Raw genomic sequence first — 20620 nt, forward strand, 5'->3', positions numbered from 1 at the left:
GAGCGGTGGGATAGGGAGTGGGAGGGAGGCGCTAGAGGGAGGGGATATGGGGATATATGTGTACATATAGGTGACTCACTTTGTTATACAGCAGAAACTAACAACATTGTAAAGCAATTATACTCCAGTAAAGTTTTGAAAAAGAAGAATGTTTGGTGAAGAATGGGCTTTTTGGAATCAGCGTGCTAGAGCCAGCTCCATCGTATTCTAACTCAGAGAACTTCGGCATCCATTTAGCCTGCCAAGATTTAGTTTCCTTATCAGAAATATGGCAAATACGTATGTGATTTTTGCACATATAACAAGATATAATGTATGAGGAAGAATTCAACAAAATGTCTGATGCCTTGTGCAAGCTCTGTCTATGACAGCTATGCCTTATTATTGAGAATTGCTATTTATATCTTTATGTCAGCTACTCAGAGCCTTTCATTGCCTATCCATAGGTCATGCACTGTGTTAGAAATTGTTATTTTTGAATAAGTGAGATATTGTGCTTATAAATGTATGTGCATGTTCATAGCACCATTTCCATAAAGACATCCCATGCTCTTTCTCGTCCAAGGAGAGGTGGAGATGGCCATTGTGCCATCAGTTATGGTATCTGGATGACTTGAGTTCAAGCTTCAAGCTTCAGACATGCTCAGGATTTAGTCTCTGATCCTTTGCCACGTTGCTCTTTTCCCCTCACTTCTCTTCTCTCTTCTATTCCTCAGCTTCACTGGTTTTCCAATACTGAGGAATTTATGAATCTCTTTTATTTCCTGACTTTTTCTAACCATGTCCTCAGGGTCTCACCTTCCACTTCGAGGAGTTAATCAGGGTACTTTAATAGACAAACATTTCCCACCCCAGGAGGGATTTTCTTGCCAACTGTTTGGTTAATGTATATATTTCTTCCCTCTACAATTAGAAGGATGTACATAATTCAAGAGGTTACTAACTACCTGAGCCACATTAAGAGGCAGGTGGGGAAGTTAGAGAGGGCTTCACTAAGCATATATTATTTGAGCTATTTGAGCTGAACCTTGAAGGATGAGATAACCAGGTAGTCAGCCCTAGGTCACTGCTCCCCTCAGGGCTATTTCAGGCCGCAATGAGATAGACCCAATTAGGTGAGCTCCCAGCATGCTCAGAGGGAACATTCACCACCAGCAAGGACCATTAGAGTTAATAGAAGTTGCAGACTCAGTGAAGGGCTCATGAAGGGTGAGGAAGGGAGTGCTCCTGGATGTTTGCTCTGAGTTGGAAAACAGTGTTGTGTGTTCATTAAAACAACATCAAAACAAAAGATCCTCTGGGAAGTCCTGGTAACCAAAGTCATCAGTATTAAGAAAGCAGAGCCCTAGTCCCTGGGCAGATGTTCTGTCGTGAAAAAGCCTCATTTAGAAGTATTGATGAATTGATCTATATCGGGATTTTTTGGTCTGTTTTTTTAATGTTTAAAACACTGGTGGTATGTTTACATAATTGGAAGGAGGAGGCGGGAAATGGAAGGAAAGCCACATTATTCTCTTGGAAAGTGCTTTTGGATGAGCAAAACAAGGGCAAAACCTTGGCAAGGAGGGTTTTGGGAGTTTTGCTCATAGAAGCACCAGACTAGGAGAAGGTTTTATATTTGGAGAGGATATCAAAGTAAATCTCAAGAGGTATAGCAGCTAAGGATGGACATATTCCTGTAAGTCTGGCATTGTATCCGTGTCAGCCAAACAGCAGACGCTATGCCTCCTCAGGTCCAGATTCCCTCTTACCCACCCAGTCACCCACACTTGTAAACTTCTGTATCATCTTCAACTCCCCTCATCCCTCCCCACTCTCACTCTAATCTCCTAGTTCTTTATCTCTCCTAAATATGTCTTTATTCCGTTGAATTCACTCTCCCTAGTGCTATTACCCTGACACAAGTCACATTTATATTTTTGCTTTATTGCCCTGCTCATACCTTAAAGTTTGACTTGCATCCAGAAGATTCAAGCATCTTGTTAAATTGCAGATTCTGATTCAGTAGCTCTGGGATGAGGATTATGCATTTCTAAGAAACTCCCAAGTGATGTCTGTACTGTTGGTCGGAGAACTGCACTTAGAGTAGTGAGGCACTAGGGGCAGGACCAGGTCTTGAACCCTCCATAGCCCATGTTCCTACACTACCCCAGGCAACCTTCTAAAGGGTTTGGGGAGTAGACTTTTCTAGGGGACCCCAGAAGATGAAACAAGAGCTGCTGGATGGAATTAAAGCAAAATCTTGATTAACTGGAAGATGATTCTGACATCAAGAGCTGATGGACGATAATATGGGCTGTATTATGAGATGAGTACCCTTCATTATAAATATTCAAGCAAAGACCAAGGAGTATTTTCTAACATTTTACTAAGAACATTTCAAACATAAAAGTAGCAGGGATAGCACATGCCTCTGTCCTGGATTCTAAAATTAGCATCTTACTATACTTGCTTTATCCCATAACCATTCATCCATTCATCCCTTTGTTTACCTGACAGTGCAGTGTTGTTTTTTATGCATTTCGAATTAAGTCGCAGACATCGATACACTTCCCTCTAAATATTCTAGCCTACATTCCTTTACTGAAGTTCAGTATTTGTTTCTTTTTCTGTGGGGTGAAATTCACATGCAGTGGGTGCGCAAATCTAAAGTGTACCATTTGATGAGGTTTGACAAATGCATATACCTGTGTGACCCGAACACCTATCAAGATATAAAACAGAAAGACACCGAAAAGATTTCTCATACCACTCCACAGTCAGTCCTCACTTCTATCACCGTAAATGCAACCATTCTTCCAAATTGTTTTCACCATAGTTTAATTTTGCCTCTTCTAAGTTTTCACATCAGTGAGATTATAAAGTTCTCTTCTGTGTGAAGCTTCTTTCACAATAAATTTTTGAGTTTCACCTGTGTCATTACATGTATCTGTAATTTGCTCTTTCTCTTTTTTGCTGTTTTTAAAAATTTGAGATATATATAATATACCAAAACTTACCCTTTTAAAGTGTACAAATCAGTGGTTTTTAGTGTGTTATGCAACCGTCACCACTCTCTAATTCCAGAACATTTTCACTGCCACCAAAAGAAATCCTGCACACATCAACCATTACACCCAGTCCCCCTTTCCACCCCAGACTCTGGCAACTTTTATTCTACTTTACGTCTCTACGGATTTGCCTATTCTAGACATTTCATATAGTATTCTATTGTATGCACTTATCACAGTTTATTTTTCCATTATCCTGTTGACATAAACCTAGGCTGTTTCCAGTTTTGAGCTGTTTTGAATAAAGCTTTTATGAATATTCATGTAAAAGGTGTTTTCTGGACATATGTTTTCATTTTCTTGGGACAGTGCCTATGATTAGGATTCCTGGGGGACAGTATTAGGTGTATGTTTAGTTCTATAAGAAACTGCAACAAATATTTCCAAAGTGGTCCTACCATTTTATATTTCCATGAACATTGTATGAGCATTCCAGTTGCTCTACACGCTCAGCCACCTGGTGTTGTCATTTTTTAAAAAAATTTGGGCTATTCTGGTGGGTCCAGCAATATTTAACAGGAATATAGTAGCAAGGATCCCTGTAGAATGAGGAGCTTGGACAAGAAGAATGTCTCCACAGAGCTCAGAGCTCCTGGGGATCCAATCCAGGTTACATGCATCCCTGTATTAGCTTTATATTGCTACCATAAAAAAATCTACCATGTACATAGTGAATTAAAACAGCACGTATTTATTATCTCACTGTCCTCTAGGCCAGGAATCTGGGTAGACTCAGCTGTTTCTCTGTCTCAGTTCTCACAAGGCTGAAATCAAGTTGCCAGCTGGCTTGGGCTCTTACCAGGAGGCTCCAAGGGAGAATTCATTTAGGTTGTCGGCAGAGTCCAGCTCCTTGAGGTTTTAGAGCTAAAGTTCCTATTTCCTTCCTGGCTGTCAGCTGGAGGCCACCTTTAGTTCTTCAGGGCCTCTTTTTAGCCCTCCCACGTGGCCCCCTCCTTCACAGAAACTAGTCTCATACTTGCAATCTCTCTGACTTACCCTTCTGCTACAACTCTTCTGCTTCTAACTGGAGAAAGTTCTCTGCTTTGAAGAGCCCATGTCATTAAGGCCAACCTGGATAAACCAGGATAATCTTTCTACCTTAAAATCTGTAACCTTAATCACATCTACAAAGTCTCTTTTGCCATGTAAGGTAACATATTCACATGATCCAGGGATTAGGGCACGGACTTCTTTGGGGAGATGTTACTCTCCTACCGCAGCTCCTTTAGGTGACTTATGCCCAGACCTCTGGTAGATGAAGAGGTTGGAATTTGGGGTTTCACTTCCCACAATCTGTTCCTGTTTCCCCCCCATCAACATTTTGTCAACTCTGATTAAGTGCTTCTGGCATTTTATGTGACCCAATCAAGAACAATTTAATATGGACTATTTCAATTTCACTTGGTAGTTATGAGAGTGCTACTTCATAAGATTGTTATAAGAATTCAGTGGGTTAATCAATGCAAGTAAATGCATATGGGATAGTGCCTGCCACAAAGTAACTGCTCTATAAGCAGGAACTGTCATCTCAACTCTGCTAAGGAAACTTCATATGGGCAAGTCAAGTTGCCATTCCTCCCCAAGTCTTCCTTTGCATCACCACCCTTTTCCCTTTTCCCCTCTGCGCTCTGAGCTGAGACACAGACCTCTACATGCTGCATCAGTGAGGTCCCTTGCCCGTTGATGTTCACTTGGATTTGGCCACTGGGAAGAAGAGATAAGAGATTGAAGGGAAGGAGATGACTGAGACTGGGATTTTATTCTTCTGCTCCTTGTCAAGTCACATATGAGCAGTGGCTAGTCCTTCATCTAAAGCCCACAGCCCCTTTAAGAGGTCATCTCCTACAACAGTAGTCTGCTCTCTCTAGACTCCAGTAACACTGTTCCCTCTACTTGTCCCATCAGGCCTAAGGGTGCTAGTAGCTCCCCACTATTGCTAGCCTTGTGGTGCTGCACCATCTCTTGCTGGTTTCTCTGACCCTGGTCATGCCTTCATAAATCATCTCTTCATTAACCACTCCTGCATTATCCCTCTTATGTGTGCCAAGCTGATCCTGCCTGGAAAAAAATCGAGATGTATTGGATCATTTCTGTGGACCTTATCTATTTAGAATGTTGTAATTCCTTGGTTCTCAGAATGCATGAACTCTTTACAATTTGAAATTTATTGAGTGGTTAGTTTTGGTAGAAATGTTGAAGAACACAAAGAGGTAAAGACACACCAAGAGTCTTTGAGACTCTTGCTCTTTCAATAATTCTTTCAAAAATATTTAATTGTGAACATGCCAAGGAGAGATAAATGTCTTAGCCAGCTCTTAAGTCTTCTGATCACCTCCTTTAAAACAACCAGTTTCCTTTTCCTCTGAAATATTATGTCAAAGAAAAAGAGACATATGATGAATATTTATATCCACCAGGTGCTTTAAACACATCTCTTCAACAATTCTTCCAGGAGCCCATAAGGGAAGGGATCACATCCTTTAATCAGATGAGGAAATTGAGGCTCATAGACATAAAATAACTTATTTTTCCGAATTCATAATGCTAGTGAGAATTCAGATTCAGCTCTCTTTTCCTCAGTTCTGCAGCCTTTCCTTTAACTAGGTTGTCTTTAAGTCCTCAGCTATTAGGAGGAGGATTCAGTGACCCTTGCCTTAAAATCATTGTTGATGTGCAAAATCAGCAAGGGACCATGCACACGGATGCAGTTAAGATGGTTTGAATAAATGAATGAATGATTGAAGCAATCAACGGATGAATGAGCAAACAAATTTTTGCAGGGGAGTTTCACTTTCGTAAAGAAGTCAGAAGCAGACACAGATTGATACAAAAGGTGGCCAAAGCCAGGGGCTAGGATATTGCCTGGAACTCCTGGGTGGGAGTGTCTCTAGGAAGAGGAGGTAGTTGATGTAAGCTGGGTTCCACAAGCCTCCACTGCTGCCCTTTGAACTCTTTCCTACTGCCAGGCACAGAATGTTCCCATGGAGGGGAATTACCCATGTTTTAGCCTTCTTCAGGATTACGTCTGTTGTTAGGTGGATCGACGAGTATTATGCATGTTGTTATATGGCTATGGAGAGAATGCCTGGACAAAGCACTGTTCTCACCTAGAATGATAGCACAGAGGAACAAAATCTGACTTCACCCCAGGAACGCAAGGAGTTTCCCAAAGGTAACAGTTCTCCCTTTCTGGGTAATGGCCATATTAAGAACATGCATTATGTTTTCCATAGCTTATTATATTTAAGCTTCATAAGCGCTGTATGAAGCACGTATTATTTTTTTAAACATCTTGTAGTATAATTGCTTTACAATGGTGTCTTAGTATCTGCGTTATAACAAAGTGAATCGGCTATACATATACATATATCTCCATATTTCCTCCCTCTTGCAACTCCCTCCCACCCTCCTGGCTCAACCCTCTAGGTGGTCACAAAGCACCAAGCTGATCTCCCTGTGCTATTCAGCTGCTTCCCACTAGCTATCTATTTTACATTTGGTAGTGTATATATGTCCATGCCACACTCTCATTTCGTCTGAACTTACACTTCCCTCTCCCCATGTGCTCAAGTCCATTCTCTACATCTGCATCTTTAAATATATATGTTAACATATATATATAAATATATATGTGTTAGCATACGGTATTTTTTTCCCTTTCTGACTTATTTCACTCTGTATGACAGTCTTGAGGTCCATCCACCTCACTACAAACAACTCAATTTCATTTCTTTTTATGGCTGAGTAATATTCCATTGTATATATGTGCCACATCTTCTTTGTCCATTCATCTGTCAGTGTACATTTAGGTTGCTTCCCTGTCCTGACTATTGTAAATAGAGCTGGAATGAATATTGTGGTACATGACTTTTTTTTTTTTTTTTTTTTGCGGTACGCAGGCATCTCACTGCTGTGGCCTCTCCCGCTGCGGAGCACAGCTCCGGACGCGCAGGCTCAGAGGCCATGGCTCACGGGCCCAGCCGCTCCGCAGCACGTGGGATCCTCCCAGACCGGGGCACGAACCCACATCCCCTGCATCAGCAGGTGGACCCTCAACCACTGCGCCACCAGGGAAGCCCACATGGCTCTTTTTGAATTGTGGTTTTCTCAGGGTTTATGCCCAGTAGTGGGATTGCTGGGTCATCTGGTAGGTCTATTTTTAGTTTTTTTAAGGAACCTCCATACTGTTCTCCAGAGTGGCTGTATCAAATTACATCCCCACCAACAGTGCAAGAGGGTTCTCTTTTCTCCACACCCTCTCCATCATTTATTTTTTGTAGATTTTTTGATGATGGCCATTCTGACTGGTGTGAGGTCATACCTCTTTGCAGTTTTGATTTGCATTTCTCTAATGATTAGTGATGTTGAGCATCCTTTCATGTGTTTATTGGCCGTCTGTATATCTTCTTTGAAGAGATGTCTATTTAAGTCTTCTGCCTATTTTTGGATTGGGTTGTTTGGTTTCTTGATATTGAGCTGCACTAGCTGCTAGTAAATTTTGGAGTTTAATCCTTTGTCAGATGCTTCATTTGCAAATATTTTCGCCCATTCTAAGGGTTGTCTTTTCCTCTTGTTTATGGTTTCATTTGCTGTGCAAAAGCTTTTAAGTTTCATTAGGCCCCATTTGTTTATTTTTGTTTCTATTTCCATTACTCTAGGAGGTGGGTCAAAAAGGATCTTGCTGTGATTTATGTCCTAGAGTGTTCTGCCTATGTTTTCCTCTAAGAGTTTTACAGTGTCTGGCCTTACTTTTAGGTCTTTAATCCAATTTGAGTTTATTTTCGTGTATGGTATTAGGGAGTGTTCTAATTTCATTCTTCTACATGTAGCTGTCCAGTTGTCCCAACACCACTTATTGACGAGGCTGTCTTTTCTCCATTGCTTATTCTTGCCTCCTTTATCAAAAATAAGACGACCATATGTGCATGGGTTTATCTCTGGACTTTCTATCCTGTTCCATTGATCTATATTTCTTTTTCTGGTGCCAGTACCATACTGTCATGATAACTGTAGCTTTGTAGTATAGTCTGAAGTCAGGGAGCCTGATTCCTCCAGCTCCGTTTTTTGTTCTCAAGATTGCTTTGGGTATTTGGGGTCTTTTGTGTTTCCATACAAATTGTGAAATTTTTTGTTCTAGTTCTGTGAACAATGCCATTGGTAGTTTGATAGGCATTGCACTGAATCTGTAGATTGCTTTGGGTAGTATAGTCATTTTCACAATGTTGATTCTTCCAATCCAAGAGCGTGGCATATCTCTCCATCCGTTTGTATCATCTTTAATTTCTGTCATCAGTGTCTTACAGTTTTCTGCATAGAGGTCTTTTGTCTCCTTAGGTAGGTTTATTCCTAGGTATTTTATTCTTTTTGTTGCAGTGGTAAGTGGAAGTGTTTCCTTAATTTCTCTTTCAGAGTTTTCCTCGTTAGTGTATAGGAATGCAAGAGATTTCTGTGCATTAATTTTGTATCCTGCTACTTTACCAAATTCATTGATTAACTCTAGTAGTTTTCTGGTAGCATCTTTAGGATTCTCTGTGTATAGAATCATGTCATCTGCATACAGTTATAGCTTTACTTCTTCTTTTCCAATTTGGATTCCTTTTATTTCTTTTTTTTCTCTGATTGCTGTGGCCAAAACTTCCAAAACTATGTTGAATAATAATGGTAAGAGTAGACAACTTTGTCTTGTTCCTGATGTTAGAGAAAATGGTTTCAGTTTTTCACCATTGAGAATGATGTTGGCTGTGGGTTTGTCATATATGGCCTTTATTATGTTGAAGTAAGTTCCCTCTATGCCTACTTTCTGCAGGATTTTTATCATAAATGGGTATTGAATTTTGTCGAAAGCTTTTTCTGCATCTTTTGAGTTGATCATATAGTTTTTCTCCTTCAGTTTGTTAATATGGTGTATCACGTTGATTGATTTGCGTATATTGAGGAATCCTTGCATTCCTGGGATAAACCCCACTTGATCATGGTGTATGATCCTTTTAATGTGCTCTTGGATTCTGTTTGTTAGTATTTTGTTGAGGACTTTTACATCTATGTTCATCAGTGATATTGGCCTGTAGTTTTCTTTCTTTGTTACATCTTTGTCTGGTTTGGGTATCAGGGTGATGGTGGTCGTGTAGAATGAGTTTGGGAGTGTTCCTCCCTCTGCTTTATTTTGGAGGAGTTTGAGAAGGATAGGTGTTAGCTCTTCTCTAAATGTTTGATAGAATTCGCCTGTGAAGCCATCTGGTCCTGGGCTTCTGTTTGTTGGAAGATTTTTAATCACAGTCTCAATTTCAGTGCTTGGGATTGGTCTGTTTATATTTTCTATTTCCTCCTGGTTCAGTCTCGGAACGTTGTGCTTTTCTAAGAATTTGTCCATTTCTTCCAGGTTGTCCATTTTATTGTCATAGAGTTGCTTGTGGTAATCTCTCACGATCCTTTGTATTTCTGCAATGTCAGTTGTTCCTTCTCCTTTTTCATTTCTAATTCTATTGATTTGAGTCGTCTCCCTTTTTTTCTTAATGAGTCTGGCTAATGGTTTATGAATTTTGTTTATTTCCTTAAAGAACCAGCTTTTAGTTGTATTGATCTTTGCTATCGTTTCCTTCATTTCTTTTTCATTTACTTCTGATCTGATCTTTTTGATTTCTTTCCTTCTGCTAACTTTGGGGTTTCTTTGTTCTTCTTTCTCTAGTTGCCTTAGGTGCAAGGTTAGGTTGTTTATTTGAGTTGTTTCTTGTTTCATGAGGTAGGATTGTATTGCTATAATTTTCCATCTTAGAACTGCTTTAGCTGCATTCCATAGGATTTGGGTTGTCGTGTTTTCATTGTCATTTGTTTCTAGGTGTTTTTTTCTTTCCTCTTTGATTTCTTCAGTGATCTCCTGGTTATTAAGTAGTGTATTTTTTAGCCTCCATGTGTTTGTATTTTTTACAGATTTTTTCCTGTAATTGATATCTAGTCTCATAACATTATGATTGGAGAAGATACTTGATATGCTTTCAATTTTCTTAAATTTACCAAGGCTTGATTTGTGACCCAAGATATGATCTATCCTGGAGAATTTTCCATGAGTAGTTGGGAAGAAAGTGTATGCTGTTGTTTTTGGATTGTATGTCCTATAAATATCAAGTCCATCTTGTTTAATGTGTCATTTAATGCTTGTGTTTCCTTATTTATTTTCATTTTGGATGATCTGTCCATTGGTGAAAGTGGGGTGTTAAAATCCCCTACTATGATTGTGTCACTGTCGATTTCCCCTTTTATGGCTGTTAGTATTTGCCTTATGTATTGAGGTGCTCCTATGTAGGGTGCATAAATATTCATGATTGTTATATCTTCTTCTTGGATCGATCCCTTGATCATTATGTAGTGTCCTTCTTTGTATCTTGTAATAGTCTTTATTTTAAAGTCTATTTTGTCTGATATTAGAATTGCTACTCCAGCTTCCTTTTGATTTCCATTTCCATGGAATACCTTTTTCCATCCCCTCACTTTCAGTCTGTATGTGTCCCTAGGTCGGAAATGGGTCTCTTGCAGACAGCATATATATGGGTCTTGTTTTTGTATCCATTCAGCCAGCCTATGTCTTTTGGTTGGAGCATTTAACCCATTTACATTTAAGGTAATTATCGATATATATTTTCCTATTACCATTTTCTTAATTTTTTTGGGTTTTTTATTGTAGGCCTTTTCCTTCTCTTGTGTTTCCTGCCTAGAGAAGTTTCTTTAACATTTGTTATAAAGCTCGTTTGGTGGTGCTGAATTCTCTTAGCTTTTGCTTGTCTGTAAGATTTTAATTTCTCTGTCTAATCTGAATGAGATCCTTGCTGGGTAATCTTCATTGTAGGTTTTTCCCTTTCATAACTTTAAACATGTCTTGCCACTCCCTTCTAGCTTGCAGAGTTTTTGCTGAAAGATTAGCTGTTAAGCTTATGGGGATTCCCTTCTATGTTATTTGTTGCTTTTCCCTTGCTGCTTTTAATATTTTTTCTTTGTATTTACTTTTTGACAGTTTGATTAACATGCGCCTTGGTTTGCTTCTCCATTTATCCTGTATGGGACTCTCTACGCTTGCTGGACTTGATTGCATATTTCCTTTCCCATATTAGGGAAGTTTTCAACTATAATCTCTTCAAATATTTTCTCAGTCCCTTTCTTTTTCTCTTCTTCTCTGGGACCCCTATAATTCGAATGTTGGTGCATTTAATGTTGCCCCACAGGTCTCTGAGACTGTTCTCAATTCTTTTCATTCTTTTTTCTTTATTCTGCTCTGCAGTAGTTATTTCCACTATTTTATTTTCCAGGTCACTTATCCATTCTTCTGCCTCAGTTATTCTGCTATTGATTCCTTCTAAAGAATTTTTAATTTCATATATTGTGTTGTTCATCATTGCTTGTTTGCTCTTTAATTCTTCTAGGTCATTTTTGAACATTTCTTGTATTTTCTCCGTTCTATTTCCAAGATTTTGGATCATCTTTACTATCATTACTCTGAATTCCTTTTCAGGTAGACTGACTATTTCCTCTTCATTTGTTAGGTCTGATGGGTTTTTACCTTGCTCCTTCATCTGCTGTGTGTTTCTCTGTCTTCTCATTTTGCTTAACTTACAGTGCTTGTGGTCTCCTTTTCGCAGGCTGCAGGTTCGTAGTTTCTGTTTTTTTTGGTGTCTGCCCCCAGTGGCTAAGGTTGGTTTCAGTGGGTTGTGTAGGCTTCCTAGTAGAGAGGACTAGTGTCTGTGTTCTGGTGGATGAGGCTGGATCTTGTCTTTCTAGTGGGCGGGACCACGTCTGGTGGTGTGTTTTGGGGTGTCTGTGACCTTATTATGATTTTAGGCAACCGTTCTGCTAATGGATGGGGTTGTGTTCCTGTCTTGCTAGTTGTCTGGCATAGGGTGTCCAGCACTGTAGCTTGCTGGTTGTTGAGTGGAGCTGGGTCTTAGCGTTGAGATGGAGATCTCTGGGAGAACTTTCACTGTTTGTTATTACGTGGAGCCAGGAAGTCTCTGGTGGACCAATGTCCTGAACTCAGCTCTCCCACCTGAGAGGCATGACACCAAACTGGAGCACCAATACCATGTCAGCCACACGGCTCAGAAGAAAAGGGTGAAATGAAAGAAAGAAAGGGGGGGGAGGGAGGGAGGGAGGGAGGGAGGAAGGAAAGAAGAAAGGAGGAAAGAAAGGAAGGAAGGAAATAAAAAGAAATGAAGTTATTAAAATAACAAAAAATTGTTAAAAGTAAAAAAATTAAAAAGCTATTGAAAAAAAAAGAAAGAAAGAAGAGAGCAACCAAACCAAAAAACAAAAACACCAGTGATAACAAGTGCTCAAGACTATATTAAAAAAAATCAAAAACGGACAGACAGAATCCTAGGACAAGTGGTAAAAACAAAGCTATAAAGACAAAATCACACAAAGAAGCATACACACTCACAAAAAGAGAAAAAGGAAAAAAACATACATATCTTTTGGGAAGTCTGAGGTCTTCTGCCAGCATTCAGTAGGTGTTCTTTAGGAGTTGTTCCACTTGTACATGTATTTCTGATGTATTTGTTGGGAGGAAGGTGATGTCCACATCTTACTCCTCTGCCGTCTTGAAGGTCCTCTGAAGCAGGTATTATTAAACCCACTTACAGATTGAAAACCTGAGACTCAATGTTCACATGATTCAGGGTCACAGAATGGATAAGTGGCTGAAATCGTACTGAAAAGCAGACCTGTCTGACTTCAAATGGCTTTTCTCTTTACCCTCAAAATACCACAACAGTACTGGTTATTTGGATCTGTTTAGTGTTCTAGTACAAGCGTATGTTCTGCCAGTCCCTTTGGCAATTCTTATAGAACTTAATTCCTTTTCCAGACAAATAACACTTTGATGACTGGTTCATCTAAAATGTGATTCCTCACTGTCTTCTTTCTCATTATTTTAGTTCCAATTTATATTTTATTTCTCTGAATTCCAGAAGTGCATCTAACTAGCATAGTATATTAGCCAGAGCTCTGCATTTTAAGTTAGAAAATAGGGGCCATAGTCCCAACCTGCAATTTACCTGTGTAACCGTGAGTGAATAATTTCAGTGATCTGAGTATCAGTTCAGTCACCCACCAGGTGGGGGTAATTTTCCCTGTCCAACTTAGTTCAAGGGACTTTGGGGAATCAGATTAGATAATGGATGTGAAAGTAGTTTGTAAACTATAAAATACAATGAAGATGGTGTAGGTTGTGTGTGTCTGTGTGTGTGTGTGTGTGTGTGTATGTGTGTGTTTTCTCTCTCCATCTCCCATCTGTCCTATGAATTAGGTAGAACAGATATGCTTACCTTATTTGCATATTTCTTCCTTCCTTCTTTCCTTCCCTTGCATTTTCCTCCCTCTCTACCTCCTTCCTTCCTTCTCTCTATTTTTTCAATGAACTGATTTTTATGTCTTACCATGAACTTGGCACTGTGACACAGCACACAAGGCCAGTTAAGGCATAACTCCGTCATAAAGCAGCCTCAAACTGGGCACAAGGAGTAGACGGATATGTGACGGAACCAAGGCAGGAAAAGTGGAATAACTGAAGAGACCAGCCAAAACCCTCAGTTTCAAATTCCAAGATAGTGTTCTCTCTGTCTGTTTATATGATTTTTCTGGGGAAAGTACCACTTCTAAGCCAGTGTTTCCAAGAGCAGAATCTGGTTTAAAGAAAAAAGAGACCACTGAGAGTCCACTGAACATGTATACATGCAGAACATCACGCTATCTTTTCATGTTCCCCCAAGTACCTTTATTCCATACGTTGGAACAAAAGGTCTAGAAACATGCTTCGTCCTAGATCATAGAACTAGAAAATGGCATAGCTCTGTTCCCACTCCAGGCCAGTTGAACTTCAAATGTGTCAAGGCAGAGGCGTCTTTAAGCAATATAGAAGTTAAGTGAAAGCAACAGTCTAGATTTTATAAGCTAGTAGAGTCTATCCTTCATAGTGTTAGGGCCTCTAGCCTTTTATATTTGCTCCATTAACACAGCCTGTGATAACTGTTAATATGGCCATTTTAGCCAATGTCTCCCTTCTTTGGAGCTATTCCATTTGGTGCCTGTCTGGGGATGCAATTACATGGACCTGTCCATGAAACTGTCTAAAGCCTCCTCTTCAATTTGAACAGAAACTCACTCCAGTTCAAAGGAGCAGCCTATGGAAAATTCCTGACACTGTATGTTCTCGTAATTTTTGAAACACTGTAAATATTTGAGTCAGTAGATCTTAATCCATAAACACAGCTGTACTTAAAAAACCCTGATGGGGAGTTATTATAATTTAAACAGTTGGGTAACAAAACAAATCAATGTTAATCATTTTCGTTTTCTAAGGACAATGGACTCAGAATTCTCATAAAAATGACATGATGAGCTTTGCAGTTGCATCCACAAATAAACTTACAAATGCTAAGATAAACCATTCTCAACTTTTTAAGAACATTATAAAAAGAAAGTGGGGTGAGGGAGGGCCAGGAAAAAGAAGAAAAACAAAACAATTTTGAGCAAGCCCGAGACTCTCATAGCCATATTTCACATGAGGCCTCTAAGATAAACAGTAAGGGAGAAAACCCTCTCTGGGCTTGTCGTTTCTCAGTCGAAATTACGTTATGAATTACCATTGTTCAGGGATTATTTTTGTTCTATGAGAGCTACCTTTGGCTCTCTTCACAGACTTCCTCTTTGCTGCAATTTACAGAAAGCACTCAGAATAACCAGTTCATTCCCAGGAGGTATATTGGGTTGATATGTGTCAAGCATCATGGTAGGCACTGGGGCTGATGTTAGGAATCAGATATAGCCCCTCCCCTCAAGGGGATCATATTATCAAGTCAGAGACAAAAAATTGTCACAAACGAATTGTTTAATAAATTAATAAACCAATGTTTTGCATGAGAAAGGAAAAAAAATGGAGTACAAAGACTTCGGAAGACATTTCCAGCTGGAAATGGGTGCTGTTTGGGAATGAGGCTGGATAACCATTGAGCTCTTCATGGAAGAAGAAACATTTGAGCTGAACATGTGAATAAGCATAGTTTGGAGATGAGGGCAGGGAGGAACACAGCCAGAGGGAGCTTTTGTTCAAAAGAGCAGTACCAGCAGACAAAGACAATAGTTTGGCTCAAGTTTAGGGAAGGTAAAGGAGACAAGCACCTGGTAATGTTGACAAGGGCAAAGCATTAACAGTTTTGAAGGGCCTGGGATTTCAGGCTTGGGAGTTGAGTTTGTAACCTCTTCTATAGTTGAATGGGAAGCATAACTTAATGTTGGTAAAAACTTGACCAGCACTGGGATATAAAAAGATTCATCTGGGAAAGTATAGCAATAGATTGAGATAGAAAGAACCAGAAGTGGAGAGACCTAGGGAAAGGTTCTGAGACCTTGGATCATGACAATAGCAAATAGATGGAGAGGAGAACAACTGATGGGCGAGGTATTTGTAGGGTAAAATCGGAATGGTGTGCTGAGAGACTGTATAAGGGGAAAGCCAGGTTTTATAGACCAAAGAGAGACAAAAGGTTTCAACTGGAAGAGAATGTTAGGATTAGAACATTTAGTATTTGAATTCATGCCAAAGCACTGTTGGGGTTCCAAGTTATTCTTTTTCTACATATAAGTAATAAGACATCTTTCTCTGGGATTTTAATGAATGTCCTTTCTCTTCCTTCTACTCTCCTCATTTCCTACGGGACTGGGTAGCACAGATGTCATGAAAGGATTCACGGTGGACGGACAGTCTAGTGTATTCTTTCACTTGCTTTGTTTCCTGTGACCACCTTAGCTGATCTGAGAACATATGGATAAGGTCTTCCTGTCCTTACGTTACAGAAGACAAAACAGAGGTGCACAATAAACACCCGAGGGACTAGACTTGGGCCACGAATTTAGAGGCACAGTGAGGATTAAGCATTGATATGAGTGGTGGAGATGGAAGGGGATTGGAGATGAGCAGTTGGACATAAAAGGGGCCAGAGGGGAAGAGGCCTAGACCAGTAAGACAGTTTGGGTTCTTGTTCCAGTATTATCACCAAGTAGCTAAGTGACAGTTGAGTTGCTCCAGCTTTCTGAATCTCAGCTTTCTGACATCAATACGCTTTGTAAAAGAGACCAAGGAATATATATATGTAATTACTAGCAATATTGTTTAATTCTGACATTCTGCCTGGGATCTTCTGGTGTGTATACCTTACCTAACAATTTAGAATAATTTTTCCCTTAGATGATAGTATCAATGATTATCTGAATTTAAAAGCATGGAAGGGAGGCAAAGGTTAAGAACTTTTACTCAATACCCTAGGACTAGGCACTTTTCCATGTACTGCTTCATGCAGTTATCATAATGCCCCATTAAACAAATGAGAAAACTGAGGCCCGGGTATGTGAAGTTCCTATTTCACATAATACCTCTCTTACAGTAGAGGAGTCTGAGGGGTGAACAGAGAGCAACACTTCAGTGGATTCTTCTGGGTCAGTTGCCTCCTCACACAGCACATTGAATTTTGCATTTATTAAGAGACTACTGTAGGCAAAGCTCTACTCAGCAGTGGACCCGTAAACACATGCACAGCTCTAGACTAGAGTCTAGCATCCTTCACCTCACTTACAAGGCCTTGCACAATCTAGACACTGCTTAGCTGTCCTGCCTCAACTCTCACCACTCCCCCCCACACCCTGATATTCCCTACAGCTTCAGCTGAAGTTTCTTCAATGTTCTCTTGCATTTGTGGGTTTTGCTCATTGATTTTTTGCTCTTCCGGCAACAAATTTTGTTCTTTTCAGCTGGCTGAAATCTATTCATCCTTCATCTCTCAGTCAAAATGTGACTACACAGAAAAAGCCATCCTAACTCTCCTACCCAGATTAGGTCCGCAAGTAAAATTTTCTTTGTGCTTCTCTTTCACAATGCTTGGGACACTCGAATTTTTGTAATTGTGTATTATTTTTTGAATTCCTCTTTTGACTATAATCTCATTAAAGGCAGCAAACCACCCTTCACCTCCCTCCTTCCCTCCTTCTCCTCCTCCTTCTCCTTCTTCCTCTTCTCCTCCTCCTTCCTCTCTTCCCCCTCCCCTCCGCCTCCCCTTCCCTCCCCCTTTTCTTCCTCCTCCTTCTTCTCCTTCTTCTCCTCCTTCTCCTTCTTCTTCTTCTCCTTCTTCTTCTCCTTCTTCTTCTCCTTCTCCTTCTTCTTCTTCTCCTTCTCCTTCTTCTTCTCCTTCTCCTTCTCCTTCTCCTTCTCCTTCTCCTTCTCCTTCTCCTTCTTCTTCTTCTTCTTCCTCCTCCTCCTCCTCCTCCTCCTCCTCTCTCCCTCCCTCTCTGTATGTGTATATATACATATATATATGTGTGCATAGCAGAGTCACAAAAATATTTATTGACTCTCTGAATGACAAATTCAATGTGTAGTGCAAAATGTGACCAAGGCCAAAATACCGAGGCAGAGTTTTGCTGGGTTCTGGCCCGATGAGGAACCAGTAAACTTTCCTGGAAAATACGTTGAAGTTGGATGGAGAAACACGGGCCAGAAAGCAATAAGCACAGCTGATCCAACTATTAATAACTGCAACATTCAATAAGATTAAAAATCAATCTGAGGCCTTGTGTGTAGATTCTTGTTTCCTTCATTCCATGTACATTCTAGAACTAAGTTCTAGCCTTCTGTTTGGTGCTCTTTCTACTACCTCCTACATCCATGAATACTCTAATCGGAATATAGAAATGAGGGATCACTACAGTGTAGACCAGGTGTCCACAGAGAATCTAGAGTTGGCAATTAAGTCATGACTTTGCCTCAACTGGGATTTCAGTGTCCAGAGGAATGAGCACATTAGAAAGGCTGAGTGCAGACGGTGCCTTGCATAGCCCAGAATTTACAAAAGGAGGAGGAGTAGGATGTTGACAGCATTTCCTAACCTGCCCAGCAGAATATCTCTGAGACCTAGCCAGAGGCTCTGTGTCCAAGCCAATTCCTGGAGGCCCCAGTTCTAAACTCTTTTCAACTTGTGGCAGCTTTGCTCCTTCCTCCTGTAGACCTGGCTGTGCCTCACCTGAGGAAGAAAACCATTCAGAAACTACAAATCATTTCATCCCTCAAATATGCAACTAATCCATGTCACTCAAGGCCAAGCCTTTTCCTACCACTGAGATTAAAGAGGGCTCTCCAAACCCATCCCTGCCCTCTGGCGCTGACATCCTTTATTCCTCTGCTTCATTGCCTCTCCATCTGTGTAAGTCACATTGGAAGACATCACCTCTTCTCCCTCGTCGTGGACTCAGGATTCTCTTTTGGCTGCCAAGCTGTGATCTGGGGCACTAAGTGATGCCTCCATGTTCATTCTGAGATAGCACATTAGATTCATGCAGTGTTAATGGGGTGAATTCAAGTGAATAAAAAATTATTTATTGTCAAGTTTAGTTTTGGGATTTGGGGAAGAAGAAAAATTACTCTTATACCTTTTAAGTCTTTTTCTGGGGTTCTATACTCATTTTCTTTTGGTCTGTTATTTGGTCCAATACATGCATGTCTGAGATGCTTTAAAAAATTATACAATGGGAAAAATCCAAAGATAATATCAGATAATAACAGAAGGGAAAGTGGGTCTGTATAGCACAGTGAACATAGTCCTGGTTTAAGAGTCAAAGCAAGATATGGGCCATTCCCTACCTCTCTTGTCCTCAGTTTTTTCCCACCTGTAAAATAAGAAAGTTAAATACGAGACAATATGAGAGTTGAATTAGCAGACATCTAAATTCACTCAGTACTTATATTCAATATTTCTATTTTTTCCAGCATTTACCAGTTGAGTAATCTTAAACAATTGCTTAGTTTCTTCATGTCTCAGCACAAAGGTATATATAAAGAGTGATAAATGAATTAACATATGTGAGATGCTTAGGACCCTTTTGACACTCAGTAAAAGTTAGTTCTTGGTGGTTTAGTAGTGTGGTGGTTACCAGTACTGATGGTGATGGTGGTAGTGAGGTGATGGTTGTCTAGTCCTGGTGTTGGTTTGATGGTACTGGTGGTAGCAGTCATAATGGTAGTGCAAAGTTATTGGTGGTGTTGATGGTGATTGTGGTAGTGTTAAACTTTGTGTGGTAGTAGTGGCTAGGCAATGGTGGTAATGATGAGGTAATAATGAGAGTGGTGATGGTGTTATCCTCTAAAAGGAGAGAAAAACTCAACAAAGATGGATTTAACCTCCATCAAAGTTCACAATTCTGTTGGCTCTGCCACAAGATTGCAACTCAAATAGAATAGTTAAGGCTATTCCATAAGACCTCCTTCTCTCTATTCCAGAAAAAAAAAATGTAGAATAGGTCTTCAAAGAGTTGTGAAAATAATTGAGGGTCCTTTGAATCAATGGGTAGCTACTGAAGGTTCCACAGATTTCAACCAGCTCTGAGTTGGGGTGCTAACGTATCTTCCAGATTAAGGACATTCTAAGCGAAAGCAACAGCACGTGCAAAAACAGAAAAGATGAAATGCTGTAGCACGTTATAGGAAAGGTGAGGAACTCAGGGGATGGGAGCACAAAACAGGTGGAGAAGCAGTAGATGGAACTGAAGAAGTTGCTTGTGGCCAAATCATGGATGGTCTTACAAACAAGCTAAAAAACACCAGTTCTCTGTTTGAGAGCAAGCAGGAGCCTTTGTAGGGGGGTAATCTTATCTTCACATTTTCAGAACACTATTTAAGCTGCAGTGTGGAAAACGGGTTCATTGGTGGGGGGGTGGGGACTGGAAAGACAAAGACCAAAATGTCATCATGGTTAAAATGAGAAGTAGTGCATTCCAAACTGGGAAGAGACCCTGAGGGGAGATTTGAGAGACATTTTGGAGCTGAAACTAACAGACTTTGGAAACAAGGGATGAAGTTGGAAGAGGGTGTAGGAAATAAGAGAAAAAGAGAACCAAAGAAATCGTAGCTATTTCTATTTTAGGCATCTGCTGCAATTAAAAGAAAGTTGAGGAACACTGTGATGTAAGAGATCTGGCAGCAAACCTACAGGAGCTCCAAGTGGCCAAAGCTGAACAACTTGAGCAACAAAATAGAAAACGATAGTATTGGATTATAATCCATAGGCGAAAATACATATCCATGAGTTTACGAGGATATAAAGATATTTGATTAGATAGATGGACAGGAGTGAATGGACAGCCCTCCCTTACAACAGAATTCACATTAATGTAAGTAGAGGGAAAGGGAGATTGAAAGTCAGTGGTGAGCAAGCAGCATAGCACTTGTTGCACACAAGTTTTACTAATGGATGCTAACCAGCGAGTGAAAGTTTGAGGAGAAAGAGGAGATATATAGTCTCAAAGTACGTCCTCTGAGATATTTGCTTCCTGCAGGGGCGGGGATGGGAAGGATAACAACTTTATAGTGAAGCAACCCAGCAGAAGCCACCTTTTGCGAGTGATCAAGGTTACTTCACCAGTAGTAAGGCACGTAGATATCATCAGCCGGGTGATATGGTGCACTAAGAAAGCAACAGCATCACTTCTGTTATAGTCTGGCCCCAGATGCGGAGCCTCAGTCCAGTCGTGTGAAAACTCTAGGC

At 40.2% G+C, this 20620-nt stretch overlaps 1 pseudogene across 1 annotated transcript in view; it reads right to left on the minus strand.

Annotated features, from left to right (window-relative positions):
• LOC309823750 (acyl carrier protein, mitochondrial-like) overlaps positions 1 to 19092 on the minus strand; it is a 34632-nt pseudogene extending 15540 nt beyond the window's left edge. The window contains exon 1 of the transcript in view: positions 19011 to 19092. The product of the transcript in view is annotated as an acyl carrier protein, mitochondrial-like (transcript). The remainder of the gene's footprint in view (positions 1 to 19010) is intronic.
• Positions 19093 to 20620: the final 1528 nt, after the last annotated feature.

The sequence above is a fragment of the Grampus griseus genome (genome assembly GCF_964374135.1).
Source record: "Grampus griseus genome assembly, chromosome: 6".
Lineage (NCBI taxonomy): Eukaryota > Metazoa > Chordata > Mammalia > Artiodactyla > Delphinidae > Grampus > Grampus griseus.